Here is a 1,489-nt window from a genome sequence, read left to right as displayed (position 1 = left end):
AAGGTCCATCCATGTAGTTGCATGCATCAGGGACTTTATTTCTCTTTATGGCTGTGTAGCGTCCTGTTTTGTGTAGGTACCACATTTTGTTTATCCAACCACAAGAAAAGACATGCAATGGGTCTGCATACTGCATGTGGTATCAGTCTTTCTCCTGCATGCTGTATAGAATGGAGCCCAATGCCTGGTTGAGACACACAATAGATGGTCACAGGTAAGAATCATTCACCTGAGTCAGTGCTCAGTCATGGTGTATAATGGAATCAAGACACTGAGATACACAGATACACAGGTCCAGGCCAAGACACATCACCCAAGACCACTTTAAGGAGCACCCCAATCTAGCACTCTGGTACCTGAAATGCCAATTATAGAAACTTCTGACTTAGATTGATTACATCTATAACAGAAGCTTGGTACAAACCAAACCAAACCCACTGCCGTCGAGTCGATTCCGACTCATAGCGACCCTATAGGACGGAGTAGAACAGCCCTATAGAGTTTCCAAGGAGTTCCTGGTGGATTCAAACTGCACACCCTTTGGTTAGCAGCTGTAGCACTTAACCACCACGCCACCAGAGTTTCCAGAAGCTTTGTAGGACTCAGCAAATGCAAAACTAAGCAGCACAGCTCAAAGTACGTGCACACCAGCATGCAGCAGAGCCAAAGCAAAAGAAGAAAAACTACAATGGTTGTGGTGGTGGTGGTGTTGCCTGGTACCATTGAGTCAGTTCCAACTCATAGAGAACCTACGTACAACAGACCCAAACGCTGCCTGGTCCTATGCCATCCTCACTATTGTTGCTGCGTTTGAGCCCATTGTTGTAGGTACTGTGTCAGTCCATTTCCTTGAGGGCCTTCCTCTTTTTTGCTGGCAGTCTACTCTACCAAGCATGATGTCCTTCTCCAGGGACTGGTCTCTCCTGATAACTTGTCCAAAGTATCTGAGATGAAGTCTCGCCATCCTTGCTTCTAGGTGGTGATCACCTAGAATTCTGTTCATAGTGCCAATTATTGTGATCACCCCACAGAAATGGGATGGATGTCTTGGTGCATGTATAGTGTTATTAGTCTTGACATCTGAACCAAATTTTGGATGGGGAATCCATCCTATTCCTGGAGGATGACCATCACATCATCCTTCAGTACGCATCTGAAATGTCCCCATTCTCCAAAAAGCCCGACTTAGATTTCTTGCCTCCTCAACCTTCCTACAACCTGTTTGCTTCTCTCACTTAACCTCTTATCATGGAAACTTGGGCTTATATGCCCATTGCCTTCACTAGACTGGAAATCCCAACTGTTATATGGGTTGAATTGTGTCCCACAAAAAGATGTGCTGAAGTTCCAACCCCCATGTCTGTGAATGTGACCCTGTTTGGAAATAGAGTCTTTGAAGATGTCATCAATTAGGTTAACATGAGTTCATTGTCTTAGTTCTCTAATGCTGCTATAACAGAAATACCACAAGTGGATGGCTTTAACAAGC

Source organism: Elephas maximus, chromosome 11, assembly GCF_024166365.1.
Source record: "Elephas maximus indicus isolate mEleMax1 chromosome 11, mEleMax1 primary haplotype, whole genome shotgun sequence".
In the NCBI taxonomy this organism is placed as follows: domain Eukaryota; kingdom Metazoa; phylum Chordata; class Mammalia; order Proboscidea; family Elephantidae; genus Elephas; species Elephas maximus.
This window is presented reverse-complemented; position numbering follows the sequence as displayed.